Source organism: Prionailurus viverrinus, unplaced genomic scaffold, assembly GCF_022837055.1.
Source record: "Prionailurus viverrinus isolate Anna unplaced genomic scaffold, UM_Priviv_1.0 scaffold_48, whole genome shotgun sequence".
Classification (NCBI taxonomy): domain Eukaryota; kingdom Metazoa; phylum Chordata; class Mammalia; order Carnivora; family Felidae; genus Prionailurus; species Prionailurus viverrinus.
Window position 1 is genome coordinate 1,423,105 of NW_025927611.1, and position 26,841 is coordinate 1,449,945.

The window sequence follows — 26,841 nt, forward strand, 5'->3', positions numbered from 1 at the left end:
CACAGCACACACAACCCCTCCACTCTGTGCTAGGGTCTGCAAACACCCGGCCACAGGGCTCTTGTGTCGCCCGCGTGTTTTCTCGGCACTACAGGACGCGGCCTCAGCGATGCCAGCCATGCCCGCTGCCGGCTGGGAAGAGGCGCATCCCTGCAGTGCTTCCACCAGCCAGCCAGCCCCTTGCAAAGCAAAAGCCGCCCGGCGAACAGGAAAACACGGCCCAAATCAAAACCAGATGCGTGCCGCCTTGAGCTGCCCTCCCTGCTCCCCTTCCCCTCCATCTCATTTTATGCTTCTTCTAAAATGGATATGACTCCCCCAAATCCCTTTGCACGGCCGGCCGCCTCTCCCGTTCATTTGGGACCACACGGCCTAGGTGGGCGGGTCAGGAGATTCCCCTGCTGTGACTCAGCGAAAGCGGCTGAACTTTATCGTTTGGGCGACGAAGCGTCTGGAAGAAATCAGACACATGGACCGGTTTCTACATACCGATGCACGCAGTAGCTTGCGAGCAATTTCTGTGTTTTCCCCCCAACCCTTCTTTGTCTGGCTTGTGCACACCCAGTGGGAAAATCTCGAACCCAGGCTACGACACCCATGGTTTTTGTGCATCAGACACTTGTGTGAAATATGGAGAAACATCTTGTCTTTGCGCTTTTCTAGAAGATGCCATGCTAGACAAGTAAGAATGCATCCGGTCTGTGAAATTCACAGAGAGAGAGACAGAGTGTGAGCAGGGGAGAGGCAGAGAGAGAGGGAGACACAGAATCTGAAGCAGGTTCCAGGCTCTAAGCTGTCAGCACGGAGCCCGATGCAGGGCTCGAACTCATGGACTGTGACCTGAACTTAAGTTGGACGCTTAACGGACTGAACCCCCAGGTGCCCCAATACTGTTTTCGTTTTTAAAAATAAACTTTAGGGGTGCCTGGGTGACTCAGTCCATTGAGCATCTGACTTCAGCTCAGGTCATGATGTCACAGTTCATGGGCTTGAGCCCCTGCCTGGGGCCCTGTGCTGACAGCCCAGAATCTGGAGCCTGCTTTGGATTCTGTGTCTCCCTCTCTCTCAGCCCCTCCCCCACTTGCTTGCTCTGTGTCTCTGAAAAATGAATAAACATAAAAAAATTTAAAAAACCCAAAAGCAAAGTAAGTCAATCAAAGTTTTTTAGGTTTGCCGTATAGACAAGCCAGCTCTCAGGGGAATAGAACTTTTCATGGCTTGTCTCTGATTCTCTCTCTCTTTCTCTCTCTTTTTCCTTTTTAGTAACAGTCTTTTGACCCAGGTGGTCTTGTTTTCAGGACAATACAGAATATTTTTAACTGTACTATATATAAAGGGACGAACAATACTGGATCCTTTGGGAGTTGACTTCGCCTGGTGTCTACAGAGAAATCTAGTTCAGCCACACTCCGTAAATAAAAAACACTTCTTGCTTGGTTTTGCTACAGAATTACGACCGCCATGTTTATTTTACCTCATGTGAACTTTCAAGTTGTTGTTCAATTTATGAAGCACTTTAAAAAGAAAAAAAGATCACATTGAAAGAAAACAATGATGAAGCACAGACATGGAAGACTTCCAGCCAAAAAATGTGTCTTGACCAGACTTCACCAGAAGAAATTCCATTGACCTAATTCAGAAAGGGATCGGCTAATATTCCCAAATTATGGATGCCTCTGGGGGCTGGTGTCATCCAAAACTGTTTTTTTTATAATGTCCTGGCATTTGTTAAAGCAAATCATTGAAAGGAGCATCTATAGGGATGATTCTGTGGCTTCTCTTATAATGAGTAGAAGTCCATGTTGCAAGACATTGCTCCATAAACAGATATGAGATGGTTTTCTTTTCTTCCTTTTCTTCTATTGTGTTCTTAAACTTTTGTTGTATTGTTTTACCCTGTTTTGGTTCCAGGAACATCCATGTTCATGAGGAGTGGGTGTCTTTTATCCAGCACCCTTACAGTGATGCTGAGCACGGTTGTTCTTCCCCAACCTGTGGAGACAAGGGATTGGCACAATCTTGAGGATGACGTTCCAATCCTACTTAACAATGGTGTTGCTTAACCTTCTCTGTGCCAGGCACCTAGGACTGGCTCCCTGAACGCTCTTTCCCTCACCACGCTGTTAGATACAGTAAATCTCCAACTGGGTTCCACGATAGCCTATTAAAACACATTCACGTTGAAGAGCTCATCTGACTTCATCACCAATCCCAACACTGAACGCAAAGTGACACCAACCATCAAGCATTCTTGCTGTGAGTCATAGCAACGAAAGAGAAGAACTTGGTAGAAATAGGAACAATTTGCAATGTGCGTGTTCTGATCTTGTGGCCACGGAAATCTGACTGTTGTGTTTGTTGCCTAGATGTTCACAGAGGAGAATGTGAGGCTAACTCTGGACTTCCGATGACATGTTTTGGAGCCTCCAGCTTTCTGGAAGCAGCCGGACTGGCCCCCGCTATGACATTTCCTTGAGTTTATTTGCTCATTCTGCACAAATATGTCAGATCCTGGCAGGGCTCCAGATGCAGGCAGGATGGAGACAGGAGCCTGGTTCTTACAGCCACTCTCAGACCAGAGGAGCAGGGAGGGTAGTTAGACATGATAATCCTGCACTTTTCACTTGGGGGAGAGACATTCCTTACATGCATTCCTTTGTGCCCACCCTTTCTCCTTCCTCACAACAAAACCCTGACCACGTCACCTGTGGACTTCCTGCTTTTCTTACTTTTTCATGCCTGTAACTCATCCCCATGATCACGTCCACTCATCTCCTCTTTGTCAAGGCCATCAGTTGGCTTGTCTTCATCTGGTTTTAATTGTATGACCTTGAGACGCCCACCCTGTCCTTAGCTCATCCAAGCTAAAATGTTAAACCTTCCAAGAATGAGGTCATCTAAGCTCTTGTGCGCCCTTTCCACACATGGAACCAGAAGGAGAGAGGGTGCCGCTCCACACACGATAAGACATCGGCTGGGTCAGGCATTCCTTTGCCGGCAAGGTGTTGATGAATGCCCGCGGTAGCCGGCTGTGAAACGTAACTCCAGGAAGCAGACCACTGCTTGCCAGGTGGCTACATGGAGGATAGAGCGGGGAGGAAGACCCTAATGGCGACGGAGTCTCTATGTGGGGGCATGAAAAAGTCTTGGAACTAGAGTGGTGATTGCACCACATAGTGAGTGCATGAAATACCATGGAATGGTAGACCCTCTCGCGGTTACCATGGTGTGATCAGTTGAGTCGTGTCCAGCTGAAATTCTCATGCTGAAGCTCTAACTCCTGCACCTCAGAAGGCGATCTTATTTGGAATTTGGGCCATTATAGATATTAAGTCATAATTGGACTCTAATCTAATAGACCTGTTATCCTTATAAAAGTGGGAAATCTAGAGGTACCTGACTCGCTTAGGTGTAGGAGCACATGATTGTTTAAAAAAAAATTTTTAATCTTTATTTATTTTTGAGAGAGAGAGAGTGTTAGCAGGGGAGGGGTAGAGAGAGAGGGACACACAGAATCTGATGCATGGTGCAGGCTCCAGTCTCTGAGCTGTCAGCATGGGGCCCGACGCAGGGCTTGAACTCATGAACCATGAGATCATGACCCGAGCTGAAGTCAGATGCTTAACTGACTGAGCCACCCAGGCGCCCCTAAGGAACACACAATTCTTGATCTCGGAGTTGTAAGTTTGAGCCCCACATTGGGTGTAGAGATTACCTTAAAAAAATCTAAAAAAAAAAAAAAGAAGAAAATCTGGGCTCAGATGCGTGCACACAGGCAGAACACCACATAAAGATAGAAACAGAGCTTGGTTGATGCGGCCACAGACCCAGGAGCACCAAGAAAAGGAATCGCTTACAAGGATGAAGCACATACATCAGGACATGCTTTAATAGTAGACATAAAATGGAGGGAAGAAAGTGGCCAACGCATGCACGTGAATTCCCAAAGAGTCAGGCATTCCCAGGGAGTGGTTCACAGGCCTGTCCCCAACTCTCTGGTAGGTATGGCATGAGCATCCCCTTGGTCACCCCGTTCAGGGACTTTGCCCAGAGGCAGTCCCCACTTTTCTGCTTCTAGATTCAGGAAGTACTCTTTCTCAGATGCACAAGGTGGGGGTATTCTTGAAAGACTCAAGGTGAGTTCCACTGGGAAGTCCCTTCCAGCTGGGTGACTTTCCACCTGCCCAAGGATGGAGAGTCCACCTGTCAGTATCCGAAACACAGACATGATGCTGAACACCTCATGTCTTCTTGCTGGAGGGAGAGCCCTCCCGGGAACAGCCAGACCGCCAACCTGACGGAGGGTTTTGGGAAGCAAGTGGCTGAGGCAGGGGCGCTCTCGCGGAGGGGACAACAGGGTGACGCCTTCCACGGCAGCACCGTGGTGAATTGGTGGGCACCAGGAGGCGGGTGCCTTGGAAGGCCTCCATTCTTGACTGGTTGGTTTGTGAAAGGGTTTTCCCCAAGGCTGTGGTCCGTGATGGATTGAACACGTTTCAGAGCGGTTGTGAACGCTGGGTGTTGCCATGGCTACAAAACAAACAGTCTCCTCCTTAGATTGCGGGAGCTTTTTATTCTCACTCCAAAGTGTGATTCAGGGAGAATGCATTCAGGGCAGGCTGGCATGGTAGGGATGAGGTGCCATCATTTGTTGGCTCATTTTCGTATGGCCGGGTTTCAGATATCCACCGAAAAAATGGGGGCAACCATGTGTGTCCTTTAGAAGATACTGTAGGAACAGCAGTATGTCATATATAATGTGTATATAGAGTACATTTTATATTTAAAATTTTATATGCAAAATATATAATACTTATTAATATCACACCAATACTTAATATGATATTACATATTAATACTTAATATGATATTACACACATACTGAATATAAATATACATTAAATTCACATATATGTGTATATATGGAATACATTTTATATATAAAATTTTATATGTAAAATATAGAATAGGTATATATTATATTACACGCATTAAATATAAATATATATTAAATTCATATAGGTATATAGAATACATTTTATATACAAAATTGTATATATAAAATATATAATACTTACATATTACATTATTAAATAAAAACATACATAAAATGCATGTATATGTGTATATGTAGAACACATTTTATATATAAAATCGATGATGCTTATGTTATATTACACACATATTAATATGAATATATATTAAACGCATATTATATACACACCTATACTGGTGTATATGTTGCTACTGTTTATATGTGCATATATGTATACAGTTGATTGGATGTTTGTATGTTTTTATTGTTGCCTCTTTCTATATGCATATTTGTCGTTGTATTTTATGTGGAAATGACTCCCGGGCAGGCTGGTGTGGCAGGAAGCAGGTGAAATGATCTGATCGTTTGGTGTCATATAAATACCTTTCCAATACCTAAAAAGTGGTGTCAACATAAATTCCTTAGAAAAAGTCCCCCATGTTTATACATAAACATATAAATACACGCTAACAGGGGCGCCTGGCTGCCTCAGTTGGTGGAGTATGGGGCTCTGGATCTTGGGGTTGTGAGTTTGGGCCCCACGTTGGGTGTAGAGATTACTTAGAATAAATTCTTTCAGGGCACCTAGGTGGGAAAGACGGTTAAGCATCCTACTCTTGATTTCAGCTCAGGTCATCATCTCACGGTTTGTGAGTTCGAGCCCTGCATCGAGCTCCGTGCCGACAGTGCGGAACCTGCTTGTGATTCTCTCTCTCTCCCTCTCTGCCTCTCCACCCCACCAATTCTCTCTCTCTCTCTCTCTCTCTCTCTCTCTCTCTCTACTCTTCCCCTACTCAAACTGTTTCTCTACCTCTCAAAATAAAGAAACTTAAAAAAAAATTTAATCTATCAAAATAAGTAAATAAATAAATGCACAATAGCAAATATATACAAACATTTGTACATATTAACAACATAACATTATAATATCTTTAATGCATGTATATGATACAGAACACATATACCCACACATATATACTTTATATAGTATACTAAATCATTTATTATATTTAACTATATATTAATTATATAGTAGTTACATACTCGTTTATATACACATACACACCCATGTAAGTATATCTCTGTATTTGTTGCTATTGTTGTTTATATGTATGTATCTTCTTTATTGATACGTACATATTTGCTATTATTATCATGTGCATTTTTGTTGTATATTATACATGTATGTGCATTGAAAGCATTCTGTTTGCATAATATTGTTTATATAAGTAACTCTTCTATTGGTTATTTATGTGTGTATGTGTACTATAATGTGATTTGTTATTAATCATAATGAACAAATATATATATATTTCTTGTTTCTATATGTTCACTGGGGTTCTCTCTGATATATGTGCATATCTATATATTTGCTGTTGTTTATTTATGTACATATATATTTATATCACTTACTAGTATATATGTGTAGGTTCATTTGCTGGTTAAAAGCAAGTGATGGGGGTTGGGGGCACCTGGATGGCTCAGTCGGTCGAGCATCCCACTCTTGACTTCAGCTCAAGTCTTGATCACATGGTTCGTGAGTTCGAGCCCCGCACCAGGCTCTGTGCTGACAGTGCAGAGCCTGCTTGGGATTCTCTCTCTCGCCCTCTCTCTGCCCCTCCCTGCTCACAGGCTCTCTCGCTCTCAAAATAAACTTAAAAAACAAAACAAGAATGAGAGAAGGGTCTCACCCATCCTCCAGATGAGCAGATCAGACAGGGACAGGCACATCCAGAGGTGGACATCGCTGGGACCAACTTAAAGTCTATCACCTGTAGGAGCCATAATATGCGTTTCTCGAAGAAAAATCACAACCACTGTTAATGGTAGAGCTAACACAAAACCCGGCTTCCCAAGCGGGAGCTGGGCACTCGTTACCCACGTCGGCCCTGAGAACATGCGCTTTTTTCTAAGAGGGACGAACCCCAGGACACTAGACCGCTGTGCGGGGTGTTGAGGGAAGGAGGTCACATTTCAGAGACATGGGTGCACACAGCTGAAATCCTTGGCGGTCCCTCTATTGTTCTGAGGAACTAGTCTGGCTCGCCTTCTAATGGAATCTGGTTCACGGTTTCACAATTTCTCATAAACTAACAATGGAAATTAGCAATGTCTTCAATTCTGGACTTGGCTTTAAAAGGCAAATAATGTTCTGGGACCGTGGCTTCCAACATCATCAGAAACTCAAGAGTTGGGGGGACTTGTTTCCTAACCGTTGTTGTATTTGAATCGGTCACCACAAAGGGATCCAGTAAGACACCCCCTTCCCCCTCCCCAGTGTGGTTCCCAACAAAGAAACAGACTTGAAATGTCAGATCCACTTTAGAGCCTGTTTATTCAGCTGTGGAAGAAACCCAGCTCCACTGAACCCACACAACAGAGATGGAAACCTTCCATTGGCCTGGCATCACTTGAAGAGCCTCTTTTGCAAAACTGGAGAAGGACACAAAGTCAACACGAGTGAACCGTAAAAACTTAACGTTTCTTAGAGGCTCTCGTGAATGTTTCACATGCATCCTGTAGTTTTCCGTTTCACCTGCATTAAAACATACTTGCCCTGGACGGAGGTTTACAGCAGCACTACTGACACATGGGACCCGATTATTCTGGTGGCTGGGGATCGTCCTGTGCATGTAGGAGGAACTATCACCCCCCAGACTTGTACTATTCAACTACTAAGAGCCACATAACATGCCCCAATATCATTCTTCGCTGGACCCTGGCATCGACATTTGCTAAAAATGTGCGTCTGGGTTTCACGACAGAAAAACAACACTGACGCTTCCTACTGGGGTTGTGGTTTTTCCGTTGCCCCCAGTGTGTGCCTGTTTTCAGGGAAGGTGGCTGTCCTGTATGTGACCCAGGGAACTTCCTCAGGGGCATCCACTGGTCCTCTCCCACAAGGAGGTTGAGCATGTCTCCCCAGCTTGGCTCGCAGCCTGGTCTTGCATCCACCTCCAGTGGAGGTGACTGACCACCCGCCGGGGTCACATGCCCACCTTTCTGCCTCTGAGCCCAGTTCTGCACCTGCCTTCTGAGAGGCACCACCTCCAGCTGGTCTCTGGGATGGACGGCTGCTCACACACGTCAACCTCACTGATGCAACACTGCTCCAGAGCCTGCTGCCTCCTTGGCTCTGTTCTCACCAGTGATGACCCGGCTCCGTTAGTAGAACCATTGCTTTCTCTGACTGGGGACTTTGCAGAAAGCCCTGGGGGACTCTTGGCTCATCACCACTGGTCAGATGCTGCATCAGAGGAAGTTTCTAGTGCGTGTCCTGCATTCATAGCCACTCTTGCTGCATGAACAGACTGACACACATGGGTGTGCATGGGGCATGTTTTCCTGGCTCTACACATTGCTGACGTGCCACGGATTTCCTTCCAATATCCCCAAAATGGACACAATGTCTTCGACTCCAACAGGTTTCAGGGTACGGTGTTTTATCTCCCCTGTAATGAGTTGTGGCCAATCACATTTTACTCAGCAGACCGTTGACCTGGAGTATCCCCTGACACCTTCAGATGCTCGGGGTCTGTCTAGGATCTTGACCCCCAAGTGTCCAGGCATGGAAGCTTATTGGAATTTCACGAACTATTTCTAATCTAATGTGAAGGGCAAGTTATGACCATGTCAACAGGAGAAATCCTAGCCAGACTAATTAAAAACAATCAAAACTCGCCCCGCCAATGGAAGGACTCAGTGTATATCCAGTTGTGCCTACCAAACACACTGCTTTAAACTCCCGTGAAATAGTTCCAAGCAAAAATGCAATTTTCGTGTTCATTTCTTCTTTGTTTTCTGTGGCAACAGTGTCGAATGAAAAATGTGGATGAGGCTGAGTTTCTGTAATTGCACAACAGTTGGAAAGCCAGCCATCTACAGGCTTCAGAAATGGGCCAGCAACACAAAGCCAACACATGACAGAGAGCCAACCATCTTTGCCGCATTTACCGGGAACCGTAGAGTGAAGGTCATCGTGTCACGCCAGGAGGAAACGCCAGACGCGGAGACACCTTCACAACCGACGTGATGCCCCTTCTTCAGTCCAGCAGACTGTTAAGAGTGACCAGAGAGCGGGATACAATGGCACAGGAGAACCGGCCCCTTGACATGACTTGAACCGTCTCCTTACCACGCATAGATCCTCAGTGAAGGATGATGTCCTCCTTCATCGTAAAATCACCACGTCTTCGCAGAGGCAAAGGTAGGACCAGTGCTCTTGCCTGAATCTGCCAGAGAGCTCCACTTTGTTCCATCCATCACGGGCAGGAGCTTGGTATATGAAAATGAAACCCTTGCTCCGTGCCTCCGGGGACCCCAGAATTACACAGTGCCTACAAACACAGCCCCAAATCACACATCTTTGTGTTCTGATCACGGCCTTTCTTACGAGTCTCACGATGCTCTCCGGGCAGCTGGAAATGCAATTAACATGTTTACGGTACATAAAGGAACGCGTCCAAATCCTTCCTGGCTTGTGTCCACATCGCAGGCTGCTCCTGTTCCCCACACCCCTCCTCCAGGCCTGACACTCCGTGGTCTCTTCCACACTCCTGTTAATAAGCGTGAATGTTATGGCTGTTGGAGAGGGTCTTGAGGTCTTCTTGGCTGACAATGATGAGAGCTGGCAGCAAGAAAGGGAAGAAAAAAAATACTCCTAGTTCTATGAGTTTGCATGGATATAGTCCTAGAACTGGAGGTGACCAGACAGTTCGTCATCCAAACTGATATGGAAAAGGGGAGCTTTTCACACGTGTGGGGGCACAGATGTCAGTTGGGACTCTCCCAGGCAAGCAAGGACATGTCCACCAAGAGTGGAGAAGAAAACGGAACGAACTGTGGCATATACAGACACACACTGGAATATTATTCAGCCAGAAAGCAGAAGGGAAGCCCGAAACATGGTACACCATTGACAAATCTCAAAAATATTATGTTAATGGAAGGAAACCAACACAAGGGACCATATATTATCAGATTCCACTGGTTAGAAATGCCCAGAATAGTTCAATCCAAAAAGACAGAAAGACGAGTGGTCACTCAAGGTGCAGAGAATGGGGAGCGACTGATAAAGAGGACGTGGCTTCTGTGAGGGGGCAGGGGAAGAGAAAGTTCTGGAACTAGACCAGGGCGGTGGTTTCACAACATTGTGAGTGCACTAAATGCCAGTGAATTGTGCCCTTGGGTTCATTTCGTGTTTTGTGAATTTTGCCTCCATGAAAAGAAAAAGGAAGTGAAAGTACGGTGAGCAGTTCGTCCGCCATTTTGAGAGTTCACAGATGCAACATCCCAATAATCCTTATTCTATTGGGTTTTTGTGAAGGGTTTCAGCTGATCACCATTGCCACAACTGATCAGCATGGCACTATTCACATTACGTCTTCTGAAGGTATCTGTGTGCACCCAGAAGTGGATTTTGCCTCATTCTGCCTCATTTGACAGCATCCTGCCCACCACTCCTCTGTAAAAGCTGCACCTCAAGGAAACCTCCCAAGAACCCAAGTTACTTCCTTTCTGCCCTACACGGCTTCAGCTCCTGAGAGCTGCTACCTTGGGGATCTCACCTTGTGGTGGTTCGAGATACAGGTGCTCACCTGAATTGCATGGAAAGGAGGAAAGCCCCACACTGAACAAAACCCCTTGAATCGCCACGGGACACCCTGCGTCATAATCAATTATTGTAACGTTGTCTGGCAGCCACGTTTGTTGACCAAGTAGCTCAACTGTGTGATCTTAGTAAGAAAAAGACGCAACCTTGACCTTTCCATAGTAAGACGGCGCCTTTCTCTCAGGGGTGGAGATCCATCATACGTGACCATCACAACGCGGCAAATACTCAACCCCTTGTTGTTGGCTAAGGGACACTGGAGGGATCACTCATTCATCTGTACTAAATTGGCCATTGCAGTTAAACTCATGGAAAGGCTGATTAGAATAGCTCTGGCGTTTTCTGGGATTCCAGCCCGCGTTTATGTATTGTGTATCTATCTTAAGCCCCATTTGGAAAAGGGAGACACACATTTCCCTTCAATTAGCTATGATTCTGGATTTCCACAGAAACACACAGATGTTTGTACAAAAGGCACAAATGATCCCATGAAATTCGGGCAACATTTCCTCCCCAGATATTTCATTTTGGTAACCAACTATATATATATATATATATATATATATATATATATATATTGCGATCAGAGGCATTCAATATCAAAACAGCATGAGCACTCTGGTCTACAGGGTATTGGAGAGAAGGGAATCCTTGTTCAGATAGCAGCTGCAATCAGGGACGTGCCATAACTTGGCTTGCAATGCTTCCCAGATGCCGTGATGTCATATCATACAGGAAACACCCACAGTGTCCTTCTTTTGTTTAGACTTAAACCATATTTGTGGACCCATGTCAGCAGAATACGTGTGGACATCTTAGTTCATACATATTAGAATAATTCTGGCAATGTGCTCATATTCGTATTGAGACTTGCTAACATTTATTAGTGAACCTACAAACATTCTCAAATAGCCAACAAAATCAGGATTGTCTGTAGTTTATGGACATAATTATGTCTGTGTTTCCTAACCAGTGGCAAAATGTGTGCAAAACCATGTGCACGAAAGACATCTTTAAATGCTAATTGGAGAAAACATTTGTTGCAAGGCAATGGAAATCCTGAAATTGCGTCCCTAACAAAGGGCACGGTTACAGAAAGGGAAGAACAAACAGAATATGGGAGAAGGGTGGAAAGAGAAAATGCACTTGATTTACAAAGTTTTAAGTTAAAAACAAATTAGGAAGTCATATCACGCACTAGAGGCAGTGGGTCTTGCCAGTGGCTGGTTAGACGTCACCTTTGCATGAATCACCTGGACTTTGGTCAAAGTTGAAGGTGAAACACCCCAGTGAGCAAACAATTCTGTGTGAGTGTGTCCGGTATTATTTTCCGAGGAGCACATTCCATGCACATGGCTACAGAGTGTGCCCTCGGGAGAGCATGAGCTGGATTTCAGAAAAGGCCCAAGAAGATTCAACGTTTCCCTCAGGGTATCCCCAGGAGAATGTCCACAGGCCTGGACACACTTAACCGTCGCTTGCTTATTTTAGAAAAGTCAGGAAGGATTATTGAAACAGATTGGAATGTTTGAACCAAACTTATAAATGTTCCTAAGATGTTTTAACTAACCAAAAAAGATGCTGAAACAGGAAAAACAACAAAGCTGGGAATGTAGCTGGGATTGACCCCTGACCTCCAAGGGGGAAAGAAATTGTGGATATTTAGGAAAATGGAAAATGTTAGATCTTAACAACTAGGCAAATAAGGATGAGAACTGTCAAATGAAAGTATTCTATCTATCTATCTATCTATCTATCTATCATCTATCTATCATCCATCTATCCATCCATCCATCCATCCACCCATCATATCTATTTATTTTTCTATCTATATCTATCTGTCATCTATCTATTCACTCATTTCAAGAGTATTTATTTTATTTTATCATTTGAATATAGTTAACACATGATGTTGCATTATTTTTAGATGCACAACATAGTGACTCCACAAGTTTATACATTATGCTATGTTCACAACAAATGTAGCTGCCATCCATCACCATGAAATGCTATTACAATACTATTGACTCCCTGTGCTGTGCCTTTTAGTTCCATAAAGGAAATTATTTCAAAATTAACATACTTAAAGCTTTGGAAAAAAATCAGATGCCAGGAAAAAAAAAAGCCTGACCAAGAACTCTTACCAGTTATGACCTCAGGGCCTAGGGTGAATTTAAAATGTACCCATTCGTTGGGGCACCGGGGTGGCTCAGTCGGTTAAGCGTCTGGCTTCAGCTCAGGTCATGATCTCAGTTTGTGGGTTCGAACCCCGCATCATGCTCTGTGTTGACAGCTCAGAGCCTGGAGCCTGCCTCGGATTCAGTGTCTCCCTCTCTCTCTGCCCCTCCCCCACTCATGCTCTGTCTCTCTCTGCCTGTCAAAAATAAATAAAAATGTAAAAAAAAAATTAAAATGTACCCATTCATCAAAGGAAGACAAGGCTTGAGATTCAACGCATCTATTACACACATATTGTTGGAATCCTAGTGCATATCAGCCAATGTGCCACCTATAAACAGAGTCTATCCAAGAACGGAAGGGAGCATGTAGGTCAAGGTGAGATCCCGTGGCTGCTTGAGTAGTTTGAGCATGATGACTATCTACTGGAGAAAGGAGATATCTTCAAGGTGGGATATTGAATCATGCAGACAAAACTGTAGGAAGCAATAAAGTACTGTGGTAAACTAGATGTCCCAACTGGTTTTGCGTGTGGAGATATTACAAATTATGATTTTTGACTATGGGCAGCTCCTTACCTGTTATCAAGTATCAGGGAAAGAGAAACAGTAGGGAATCGGGTGAAGATACCAGGAAAACTCTAGACTTGGCCGCTTTGAGTTCCAACTGCAGCCAAGTGCGTTGAAACTCTTTGGATGCAATCGGATAGTGAGACATTGGCAAATGAAATACTGTAATTAGCTCACATTCAGAGGTTACTCAAGTTGCCCAAAGTGACATAATATGGATAAAATTGGGAGGACACCCATAGTTAAGGTTTTCTCACGAAAGCCCAGAGGGTTTATGCATCGGGAGTCCGGTGTCTGAGGCCGACCCCAGTACTCGGTGTGGACTCACAGATTTTCAAGGAGAGCTTCCAGTGGGGGGAAAATGCACATGGCACAGAGGATTTCCCTGGAAACATTTCTGTTAGGGGAGAGGTCACATGTTGTTTGGTAAAAGCCTCAAGTCGAATCAGGCTCTGTTTGTGTCCCAGGCCCCTCTGCCTCACCGCAGTGGTGAGGTTGGTGACTGAAACTCTTCCTGAGTCAGCGGCATGCCCTCACGATTGTCCTAGAGCATAAACAGCATGCTTTTTACTCCCCCACCCCGCCCCAGTCAAAGAAGTCTAAAGCAGTTTTATTCAAAAGTCATGACTGTGGCCTCGGTCCCGGGAATTCTAAAGATGAATTTCCTTCCCGCAATTGTCAGAGACATTATATTTGGTGGTCAAAAACCAGAACTCACGACAATTAAGCCATTGTTGTTTGCAACTCTGAAAGTATATCTAAACATGTATTTCTTCTAAGTGCATTGTTTTAAATACGGTTGTTTGCTCACAGACTCGCAGCTTCCTCACTGGGAAGCCATTCTTTTGTGCACACACAGAGAAGCTCTTTCTTCCCCCGGCACTCGCTACGGAATGGCTTTCCAGGTGTGTGGTGTCGGCAGAGCTCATGCAGCGGAGAAAACATCAGGGAATTCAGGGTGGCATCTGAGCATCAGACAGGCTGAGCTTTAATCAGCTTGATTCATACAAATGATCACATGGTAAAAGGGAACGTGAGCCTACGTGACTGCCATTGGCATTCACACAGCGCATATGACACACCTTGGAATACACAGCTGTTCAGTGTCCCTCCTAGAACGGTAGGGCTGTGAGCTTGAGTTTCCGGGCTTTTCCTACACATGGGCGATTCCCTAAAATTGACTCCCCCTTGTTTGAAATCAACCATGATGCACCACACAGAGTGCTTAACCAGAATACAACCTGTGAATTTGGAAGCCTTGACTGACTACATGCTGAAATACATTTCCATACTAGGTATGAATAGATATATGGTTGACAGATAGGATGGATAGATAGATAGATAGATAGATAGATAATAGATAATAGATAAATGATGGATGGATGGTAGATAGGTAGAATGATCAATGGATAGGTAGATAGATTATGGATGGATGGATTGGATGGATGGATAGATGGATGGGTGAATGGTTGGATAGATGTATAGATAGATCAGTGGATAGGTACATAGATGATGGATGGATGGATGGATGGATGGATGGATGGATGAATGGATGGGTAGATGGAAAAATGGGTAGATTGATGACAGATACATAGATCAATGGATACATAGATGAAAGATGGATGGATAGATGATAGATTGATAAACAGATAAGTGATAGATGATGATATATATGATAGATAGATGATAGATAGATAGATAGATAGATAATAGATAGATGATAGATATTTTCTGGGTCTCTGTTGTGCTGTTGTCTCAATCCCTCTGTAACAGTGCATGCACTCATATTCAAATCATGCTTACCAAAATGTGAGGTGTCAGAACAGGAAAGGGTCACACACAGCCCAAAGAGATACATCCCATGGGGTGCTTCCATTTGGCTAGAACGAAATAGCCACTTTATTTAAAAAAAATTTTTTTTTCAACGTTTATTTATTTTTGGGACAGAGAGAGACGGAGTATGAATGGGGGAGGGGCAGAGAGAGAGGGAGACACAGAATCGGAAACAGGCTCCAGGCTCTGAGCCATCAGCCCAGAGCCTGACGCGGGGCTCGAACTCCCGGACCGCAAGATCGTGACCTGGCTGAAGTCGGACGCTTAACCGACTGCGCCACCCAGGCGCCCCCGAAATAGCCACTTTAAAATGGCAGCCCCCAAGAGCCCCCAAGCCCTCCTCTCTATGACGCTGTCCTCCAGCACGGTCAATCCACAAAATGTCAATTCTAAGGGCATTTTACCAGGGAGTCAACATGAGCAAAGCACAAGGTCTCCCACCCATGAAGCTGGATGCAGCAAGTAGCAGGCCTGCTGGGTCCCTGCAGGCATAAATAACTAGGGAGAGTGATTCACCCCAGTGCCCACACAGAGGAAATCAGCAAGAAATAGTTTTCCACGTTTCTACTGTCACCTTGGCAAAAGGAAACGCTGAAAAGTAGAAAACATAGCCTACACCTGTGCTCCTGTGGTTTCCTCGACTCCTGGGGAAAGGCAGGAACATACCTTAACAGCATAGTCAGGCACCATCAGACCCTCCACATGGCCTCTCTGCCCAGCCAGTGCTCATTGGTTCCTTTGGGGGGGGGGGGGCGCAATAAACAAACATACCGTGGATTACAAAATCCATGTGACCCAGTGATCGAAAATCACGTGCTAGACAGCCAGAGATGGTGTCTTCACTCAGACTGTCCTAGCAGAATAGTTGATGGTGAGGCCTTACACAGTCGACACAGACTTCTCACAGATCTGGAGGCTGGGAGTCCAAGGGCAAGGTGCCGCCATGCTTGATTTCTGCCTAGCGCCTTCTTCCTGGCTGGCAGACAGCCACTTGTTGCCATGTGCTCACTCTGTAGACAGAGACACACACAGAGAGATGGTGTCTCTTCCTATAAGGACACCAATTCTATTGGATCATGCCCTCACCCCTAGGACCTCATGGCACCTTAATTACATCCTTACTCCAAGAACATCCATGCTAGAGATTGGGGCGTCACCAAATAAATTTGCAGGGAGGTAGGGGAACAACATTCAGTCCATAATAGAACAACATTCTGTGTTCTCCAAGTGATGGTCCCGCCCCATTAATTACCTTCATTAAATGTCTGGAGAAGCATTTGTCAGGAGCACAAAAAGAAAAATCTTCTTCATCAAGTGACCCACCTAAAATTTATTTTTCAAAATTTGGCTTCTGACTTCCTTTTGCACACAGGTGTGATGTAGAATGAAGCCCTTCAGGTGAGTTTATCCTTGGTCAGGCTGTTGGGGTCTTTCCAGGCAAGGCATGTGGGATGGCTGTGTATTTTGGACCTAGGAGAGACTTGGCAACATACAACCAAATAAGGTGCTGGTTTGATTGTCTGGGGGCAGGGGGCAGGGAGAGAGAGGGAGAGCGAGAGTCCCAAACAGGCTCCCTGCCCAATGTAGAACCAGATGCAGGGCTCCAGCTTACAACCGTGAGATCGTGACCTGAGCTGAAATCAAGAGTCGGACGCTTAACTCACTAAGCCACCCAGGTGCCCCTGATTGGGTTTCAACATGAGGGTTCACAGTGCTGCGTGTGCACGACACCAGGATAGAGGTTGAATTTGCACATGCATTGGACAGAGGCATTGATGGTCACCACCAGCCACTGATGAGTAGCGCACATTAGCCACCTACCTGCACCACAGTGGAAGTTTCCTTCTTACAGTGGAATTGGGTGTCAAAGCTTACCAGACTCTCTTGTAGATGTGCGCAGTGGAACATGTGCCACTTAGAAAGTCTGTCAGGGGCGCCTGGGGGGCTCAGTTGGTTGAGCATCCAACTTTGGCTCAGGTCATGATCTCACAGTTCGTGAGTTCCAGGCCCGTGTCGGTCTCTGTGCTGACAGCTCAGAGCCTGGAGCCTGCTTCGGATTCTGTGTCTCCCTCTCTCTCTGCCCCTCGCCTGCTCACTCTGTGTCTCTCTCTCTCTGGAAAACATATAAAACATTAAAAAATTAAAAATGAATAAAAAATAAAAAGTCTGCCAGCTAATCTGGTGGGTTTCCCAAGCTCCCACCAACAGGGAGAGGGGTAGGCTACTAAAGTTAGTGCCAATGAGTAATTTCCTTGGGGTGTTCCCAGTACATGCTGCGTTTTGGATAAATGCATGGTGGGTCCTTCAACCCCCATCTCCAGGAGCTTCTCCAAGCTGATGCAGGGACCAAACTTGTCCTCCTGACCACAGGAGGACGCTTCATATCCAGAGGGTGTTGGGGTGGGACCGGCTGGTCTGGGCAGCTGTTGGAGCCGAGCCCAGCTTCCTGCATCTGCACACGGCTGGCGGTTGGGACCGTAGCCTGCAGCCTGTGTATCTGTGTGCATCATCGAAAGTCTCTCCTTTGACTGGGGCCTATTTTTTTGTTCATTTTTTTTTCTCACTCGCTAAACTGCAGTTTCAAATAACAACGAAGAGATCCAGCTTGCTGAAACGTCTCCTGTGTGTTGTTAACCACGCATCTCAGTGGCATTTGTTTTTAGGCTGAGAACAGTGACTTTCAACTTGGTCCCGTACGACAGCTTGAAGTTTATGTGAAAATGAATCCTCACTAACACCACACCTTCAAACATGTTTCCAAGAGGAAAACAAAAATGTTTACCAGTCTAGAATTCCAACAGATAAATGTGAAGTTGCTTAAATACCCGGAGATCTTGTCTCAAAATACACACAACAAACTCTTCCAAAATAGTATGTTTCATCTATAAATACTACATGATGTGTGTTGGCAAAGGATTTCTCCCTAGAGCAGTAAAATTCTGTTGGATATTTTCATGTATATCCCAGTTAACGTGGTCTAAAAGTGCATGCTGTCTTATAAATGCGCACACACAGTGTCTTGAATCCCATTATTCGATCACCTACACGCATTGTTCTCCCAAACGTCACCGTGACCTCCGAGAAAGACAAAAAGCATATACAGTACACTTCCAAGTTTTACATGTGGTTAAATTCAGAGCCAGAAGGTTAATGGACGCTTTGCTCCCAAAGACTGATACACCTTCACACCATGCCCTTGTTGTAGGGAGGAATAGAGAAAAGCGTCACAGTCACAATTACTGTGAACAAGGCACTTATCTGGAGAGGCCACTCACAAGGGCGGCTGTATCAGATGCCCCTGCCTCAATGGGGAAACAATCCCTTAAAAAATCACTGCACAGAAATAACCTCATGGCTGGAAGGGTTGGACCAGATGGCTCAGGTATCAGACACTATCGCTGTGAGATTTATCATCTTGGAAGCCGGTGGTGCTCTGCTCTGAGCCTCTGGGCAGACAGCTGTGCCTCAGTCCTTCCAGAGGAGGTGACGTCACCGGTCTGGAAAGTGCCTGCGAAGGCTGAGCGCCATCGGACTGAAAACCTGCCTCGTCTGCGGAAACTTGGGAGGAGGTATGAGATCCTTCACCAGCCTTATCTATCCTTTCCAAAAGCCCTCTCCAGGGGTGTTCCCATCATTCATGCAAAATATCCAAATGTCACCTCCTGGGGGGGGGCGGTGTGGGGAAACCCAGCCTCTCCTAAATGTAGTTTTTGCAAACACATGCTTGTCTAAGAACCACAAAGAAGGTCTCACTGGGAGTGCAGATTTGTACATTTCTCTAGGAAAAAAGAAAAAAGAAAAATGGGAAAACATAACACAAAAATGTGGTGGAACTTTCCCAAAGTGACCCTTGGAGAATTGGGCATGGTTGACCAATGGGGCTGCAGGCAGGAACTGTGGTCAGGACGTCTGTAGTCTGTAGTTGATTCAGTTCCTGGAGGTGAAGGGAGAGCCAGTGGTGACCAGTGCTCTCGGGACTTTGGCAAAACTGGTTTGTCTTGGTGCCTCGTGGGGCATGCCACCTTCTAGGCCGCAACAAGCAACAGAGGAGAACATGTGACAAAAAGTGCCACTAGATTCTTGGGGCCTGACTGCACTGGGAATTCCTGGGGACAGAGAGGTCGTACCGACTCTTGTATTCTCCACTCTGAATGCACATCGGCTTGCCTAAAAGAAATGCCTTGAGTAGCTACAGAAATGTCTTGACTTTCTTGACATCAAAGCACAGGAAACCAAGGGAAAAATAAATAAACTGTACCTCTTCAACTAAAACCATTGGTGCATCAAAGGACCTATTAAGAGAATGAAAGGTGACCCACAGAATGGGAGGACATATTTGTAAATTGTATATCTGAGAAGGAATTAACATTGAGAATATATGAAGACTCTTTATATATATATATAATATATAAATATAAAGAACACCTATATTTATATGTATGTAAAGAATACATATATTTGTATATAAAGAATACATACATTTGTATATAATGAATACATACATTTGTATATAAAGAATACATACATTTGTATATAAAGAATATATATATAAAGAATATATACACCACTCATATATTTGGTGTATATGAGCAACCCAATTTAAAAATGGGCAGAGGTCTTGACAAACAACCCCGTTTAAAAATGGGCAGAGGTCTTGAATAGACATTTGTCTAAAGAAGACATACATACCCATGATCGATACGCGCATGAAAAGACACTCAACATCATTCGTCATTACGGAACTGACCATCAAAATCAGGCAGTCCTGGATATGCTGGGAACTCCAATGACAAAACGCCCTGAAAAATGGGGAGGGAGCAGGGAAGAAACATTGGGGCCTAGGGAGCCTTGGCGAAGTGGGAACCATAGGAGCTGCTTCCAGCCAGACCAGGGAGCCCCAAATGGTATTCAGCAAGTATGCGTGGGCTGAGAGCAAAATACGGCGACCAGGCATCGTCAACAGCCCCTTAGATTAGCTGTGTGTGCGTGACTAGGTGCAGGGCTGGTGCCAACACCAGTAAGACGTGCAGAGTGTCACTATTTATCAAGGGGATGTGTTAGTTTGCTAAGGCTGCTGCAGCAACCACCATATCCTGTATGGTTTCAACAACAAACATGTATTCTCTCCTGGTCCTGGAGGCTGGGAGTCTGAGATCCAGGCGGGGTTGAGGCTGGTTCCTCCTGAGATCTTTCTCCTTGCTGTGTCATTGCCTTGTCCCACCTGTGTCCTCACGTGGTCGTGCCGCTGTGCATGTCTGCGTCCTGATCTTCTCTTCTCATGAGGACCCCAGTCCTATGGGATCAGGACCCACCCTACTGGCTTCATTTTACCTTAATCCCCTCTTTAAAGACCCCATCTCCAGATACAATCCCATTCAGAGCTAAGAAGGGATAGAAGTTCAACATATGGCTCTTAAGGGACCACGGTTCAGCCCCTTTGTGAAGAAAAGGATCTGGTACATATTTTTCCTTCGGGACAGCTACCGTCTGCATCAGGAATTCTGGTTTGCACACACACCCTGAAATAAGCACTCCTTATATTTGTCTCCATCAAGAATGCAACCCTTCCCTCTTGGAATCATTACGGGGGAGTAGAAAAATTATCTGATACATGCCAGAGGAAACCAAAAACACTCTTGCATTTTTCTTTGGTGGGTTCTCCAAGGCTGTCGTTCAGTCGGGCGATACCAGTAAAGGGGGGAGCAGAGGAAAAAGTCAGGAGGGAGACCAGAGGTCTATCTCCCTACGTTGTTATTGTTCATTGAGTAACTTTGCTAGGCACCTCCTTGTCATGCCCTTGGAGGGACTTGGGTACATGCCTCACCTCACACTGGTGAGTATTTAGCAAAACAAAGTGCAGGCAAATGCAATCTGCACATGGGTCTTTAAGACAAAACATCAAAAACACCTACTCTGGCGTGGGTCCGGGAGACTTGGAGCTACGTTTGCACATTCCAGGAGGGAGAGGTCATTCCTTCCGCTGAGGGAGGCAGGCCTGGTACAAAAATGGCAATGTGCGGAGCTGGGAGTGGAAATCTGTCAGAGCTGGCTTTGAATCCCTGACTTGCTCCTACGTCTTGGACACTCCCCGTCTCATGTATGGTGAACTTGTTTCAAAAATATTTTCTTTTTCAGTAAATTCTACACCCAACCCGGGGCTCAAATTTAGAACCCCGAGATCAAGACTTGTGTGCTCTTCTGACGGAGCCTGGCAGGCATCCCCGTGGTGAATTTGTATCAACCACAAGACAGAAACTCAATACCCACCTTATCAAACGCCATGAGAATTAGCATATGTGCTGCGAAACACTGAGCCCCAGCCTGGCACCTGCCGGGCACTCACAGGAATTGTCACTGCATTTCTGCCCCTGAGCACAGGAGCGCATGGGCCTCTCCCACATGTCTTGTCTCAGTGCCTCTGACTTCTCCTAGGAAGATGCCCATGAGTGAGTCTGTTGACCTTGAAATCTCAGCTTTCCCAGAACCCCTCATGTCTTCATGTAGCTCACATCTTAATGTTCAATGCATGCACTGTGACTCATTTTCCTGCTAATTAAACTCTTTACAAAAATGATATTTAAACCTTGACTTCCCCCTACCTCAATGCACCTTTCTGGATATAACCGGCGAGTAAAATTGTAAGATATTTAATGTGAACAAAGAGGTGGTGTGATACACATACACACTGTGGGAACACAGAATAAATATTTTTACTGACACGACTATAGTCGCCAGAATTAAGTATGTGAAAAAGTTTTGGTTCTGTCAAAAACAATTCTTTTCATTGAAGGACTTCGTTTTTGGGTCAGCCTCACAAGGAATGAAATAAATAATGCTGAATTAATTTTTTTCTTTCTAATTTTTTAAATGTCTATTTAATTTTGAGAGAGAGGGAGAGAGGGAGAGAGGGAGAGAGAGAGAGAGAGAGAGAGAGAGAGAGAGAAGGGGAGGGACAGAGAGAGGGAGACACAGAATCCAAAGCAGGGTCCAGGCTCTGAGCCATTAGCACAGAGCCTGATGCAGGGCTCAAAGCTGAAGTCAGACGCTTAACCAACTGATTTAATTTTCTTACTGCAAATGAGGTCATATGTCTATGGCTCGGTCCCATCTTTTAAAGTGATTTGAATTGGGGACCAGTGTCAACAAATTGCACTTTTTCAGTAAATGTTTATCCTTGAATCAGATCTGAAAAATCTGTTTATAAATATACCCATTTCAAGATGAATACACAAACATCAACTCCTTTTCCAACTCTTGTCAAGTCATTTCCATTACAAGTATATTTGAAAAGTGTTGATCAGAATACAGTCTGGATTCTTTCGGGTACCGTTGTTTTTGGAATTATGAAATTTTTTTCAAGAGCAAGGCATTTATCACCTGTTAACAAAAAGCGCTTCAGTTTTGATCAAAAGCATTCACTCAAAGGTTATTGGAAAATTATATATATATATATATATATATATATATATAAAATTATATCTTACTAGGGTCATCTTTTGTCCAGTTTTGTTTTTCTTCAAGTATTAACATTCACAGGTGGTTTTTCTTCTCCATGTCTCCAGAGAGCAGACATTCCTGGCACTGATTGGAGAAAGTCTACAACATTCCCGATACAGTGGTTGAGACCTCCACAGCCAGTGACCCATGATGCCCTGTGCTCACCCTTCCCCACACCCTATAAGGTATCACCTTCCCAGAACCTCTGAGGCTTAACGTCACCTCTTCCAAATAGCTTACAAAGGTATGCCATTCACAATCCCTCTGTTTTTAGAATTCCTTCCAGGAATCCCAGGTAGGGCTGAGCTGACATAGCAAAGCAAGTCAAGTTGAAAATGGATCTACTTTGACATTGTTATCTGCCCTTATCCTACTTGGAACTCTTGTGGATGCAGCTAGAAACCTCAGAACATCATCCTTGTCGACTCCACATGGCGACCTCCAAACAACCTTTCCTTGGCAATAAATAAGCTTTATCAACCATTTGCTATGGACAAAATGTAATCACTGTTGAAAAATCCCAAACAGTACTCATAAAAGTCAAAGAGATTCTCACACACGGATTCTAGGTTCTTATGGCCACCCAACTTATCCAGAAGACCTATAACAGGTCAGATAGATGAGACACAATACATGTATTATCTCAAGTAATCCTAAGAATGATGGATCATGCTGGCTACCACTGACAGACTCCCACTAGATTCCCTAAAAGCAGAGCCTGAGGCAAGGGTTATGTGCTAACCCTTTGGCGTTGCATGTTTCCTTACATGGCTGGACTCAGGTATTCCTATTTATGAGATTTCTCCCTCCCTCTCTTAAGCTCTTAACATACGGAACAGGGTCCTTCTAACTCCCTTCATCTCTGCATCCCCTTTTCCCTTCAGGACCCCATAGCACCTACTTCTCATCCCCTAAAGCCACCCACAGTTAAACTGGTCTTCACTTTGTCGGTGGCATACTATGAGGTGCCTGTTTCCCATCCTGTGAGTTTATCAATTGCCTGTGGTCTTTAAGGCAACCAGAAATATTCGTTTTGGATCCAAGGTGTCTTGAGTTGAGAACACTCTAAGCTTAGACTCTAATATTACTCTTTTTCCTGTGTTCTCAGTTGACTTTATTCAATTTGGGCAGGTAAAGAAAACTCACTCATATGGAAAGAAAATGACCCAAGCACCTGCCTTTCTCCCCAAGGGGCTGCTGATGTGAGCAGCTGCTTTGTTCTACATTCACATGAAAACACAAGAACCCCTTGAGTTGAATTATTTTCCTTCCCCTCAAAATACATAACACTCTTTCATCTCCCACCCCGTCCTGGAGGGAGACTGTGGTGGCCTTTTTATGCGCACATGTGTCCCCTTTGCAGAATTTTGGAGAGACAATAGCCCTTCTGGTCAATACTTTCCCTACCGGTGGTCACTATGCATGCTGGAAGCCCATCTCCCTTCCTAGAGACCTCAGCAAATGCCCAGCCACCTAGATAATTCAGGAGAATGCATTATGTCCAGAAACTACAGGGCCCCCTCCCATCGCCAGCACAGGGGGTTGGAAACAATTCCGTGGCCCGGCTTTCACCTTTGAAGTGTGGGAGCTCCTGAATGAAAGTTTAGACCACGCGGTGCCTCAGAACAACACGAACCCTGTTTCATCCTGGACACTCCGGGTTTCATCCTTCCTCTCCCTGGACAGAGTTTGGAGTTACTTTGCGGTTTTCAGAACTACAGAATAGTGTGTTTATAATATAATATCCCATTACACAAATTACATCACCAACGAGCACTGACATTCTGGTGGAAATCTACAACTGAAACGATGCTGCTGGTGGTTGTCGCCTCCAGGGTAGGTCTATTCATGAAATCCAATGTCGGTGCCAAGGTAGGAGAAAAAAGGCATTCGAATCATCGTGTTACGTTGCTCCTGGCTTCTGCTAAGAGTAGATTTTCTTCAACATTCTACTCACGTTACCCTTCACCTTTTAATGCCTTATTCAAAACCCGAATTTAGACTATAAGCATAAATTAAATATATAAGTATATCCTTATATTAAACTACAGGTGACAATTTGCAAATAATACATATATGTAACTTACGCATTCAATACGTGTATGTATAAATATAAATACAATCATACCTTGGGGTGCCTGGCGGGCTCAGTCGGTAAAGCATGGAACTCTTGGTTTTGGGGTCCTGAGTTCGAGCCCCATTTTAGGGGTGGAGTTTACCTTTAAAAATCATGAAAAATATAAGCATACTTTAAGGTATAAATCTATTTGATGGATCATTGATGTTAAGGATTCAGATACATATGTAGATACAGTACATTATCTATTGAACCCCTTTTGTGTATGAATATATTTCTCTAGTCATCCAGGGAAATTCCTGTTACATTTAAAGTTTTTCATGAGTGGGGCACCTGAGTAGCTCACTTGGTTGAGCTTCTGACTCTTGATTTGTGTTCAGGTCATGGTCTCACGATTTGTGAGATTCTTTCTTCCTCTCTCCTTCTTAAGATTCTTTCTCTCTCTCTCTCTCAAACTAAAAAAAATAAATAGATGATTTTTTTTTCAACGTTTATTTATTTTTGGGACAGAGAGAGACAGAGCATGAACGGGCGAGGGGCAGAGAGAGAGGGAGACACAGAATCTGAAACAGGCTCCAGGCCCTGAGCCATCAGCCCAGAGCCTGACGCGGGGCTCGAACTCCCGGACCGCGAGATTGTGACCTGGCTGAAGTCGGACGCTTAACCGACTGCGCCACCCAGGCGCCCCAATAGATGATTTTTAAAAAAAATAAATAAAGTTTAGGGGCGCTTGGGTGGCTCAGTTGGTTGAGCATCTGACTTCAGCTCTGGTCATGATCTCACAGTTCATGGGTTCGAGCCCCACGTCAGGCTCTGTGCTGACAGCTCGGAGCCTGGATCCTGCTTCAGATTCTATGTCTCCCTCTCTCTCTGTCTCTGTATCTCTCTCTCTAAAATAAATAAACATCAAAAAAGTTAAAAAACAAACAAATAAATAAATAAAGTTTATCATGAGCTATCTGTGAGTCTCTCCTTATGCAACAAGGTGTTACTCTCCAATAAGTGTCTGTGTAAGATCCCCACTGAGCATCTTTAAATGGGGGCATCCCAAGTTTGTGTTTGTGGTAAACACACCAAGAGAAAGGAGATTCTTAGACATTCTCTTTTTACTTTGGGAGGAGTTTAAACAATCATATGCGTAGATAGTATGTAAAACCACCTTTCTTCTGTTTTCAGTACAAAGATGGGAAAACACTATTGGTGGTTGGAAAAACAGGAATTATAGGTCATTAAGAGTCGGCCAGGTGTTTTGTCCTAAAAGAAAGAAACCTAACTGAAAATATGGTGGGGCAGGTACTTCATCCTTCGCTTAGTTCGTTGCTATGCTCATGGCTTCCTAAACTCGTGGAGATGAACTTGTCAGCCTGTCACCTTGCAACCCCATCCGGTATTTTTTTTTATACAGAATACAGTGTGCTGAGAAACACAATACAAACACATACCAGGAAAGATGCAAACAGGAAAATATGGGTTGCCACACTGTCACCTAATGATCACGTCCGCGAAGATGTGTTTTCATTGGTCACGCAACAGAGCAAGTTTTGGCTCTCGATTCCAGCCACGTATTTCCACCATCTATAAAATCCATGACATTCCACGCATAGGTATCCTTTTCCCTCCAAGAAATGACTGATTTCGGGGCGCCTGGGTGGGGCAGTCGGTTAAGCGTCCGACTTCAGCCAGGTCACGATCTCGCAGTCCGTGAGTTCGAGCCCCGCGTCAGGCTCTGGGCTGATGGCTCAGGGCCTGGAGCCTGTTTCCGATTCTGTGTCTCCCTCTCTCTCTGCCCCTCCCCCATTCATGCTCTGTCTCTCTCTGTCCCAAAAATAAATAAAAAACGTTGGAAAAAAAATTAAAAAAAAAAAAGAAATGACTGATTTCATTACGATAATCCATATACACATTTGTTCTCACTTTCCTTTGTTCTCATTCTCATACCTTTGCGTAGGCAATGGGTTCTTCTTTCTCTTCCTACCTGAAGACATTTTTTAACATAACCTTTTTTTTTCTTTGAATGAGGAATGGATTGTCTAGAGAACAT